Below are 488 nucleotides of genomic sequence, written 5' to 3'. Positions count from 1 at the left end.
TATATATATATATATATATATATATGTATGTATGTATGCATGTATGTTTGTCTATATGTTTGTGTGTTTGTGTTTGTCCCCCCAACATTGCTTGACAACCGATGGTGGTGTGTTTACGTCCCCGTAACTTAGTGGTTCGGCAAAAGAAACCATTAGAATAAGTACTAAGCTTACAAAGAATAAATCCTGGGGTCAATTTGCTTGACTAAAGGCGGTGCTCCAGTAAAAGAGTATTAGATAGTGATGCAGTCAAAGTTGAGTGTTTGTGCTTCATCTTATAGCTCTGTTGATGCTATAAGGCAATAAACGAACACTCAATTATGAGTGCATTGCATCTAGTAGCAGAAACAGCTGTAAGCTAATGAAGTTCAGTACACAATATCTTGTTTCTTTGTCATTTATTTAATTACTAATTTATATGTGTATATATATATATATATATATATATATATATATATATATATATATATATATATATATATATATAT

This window comes from Octopus bimaculoides, chromosome 23 (assembly GCF_001194135.2).
Source record: "Octopus bimaculoides isolate UCB-OBI-ISO-001 chromosome 23, ASM119413v2, whole genome shotgun sequence".
NCBI lineage: Eukaryota > Metazoa > Mollusca > Cephalopoda > Octopoda > Octopodidae > Octopus > Octopus bimaculoides.
This window is presented reverse-complemented; position numbering follows the sequence as displayed.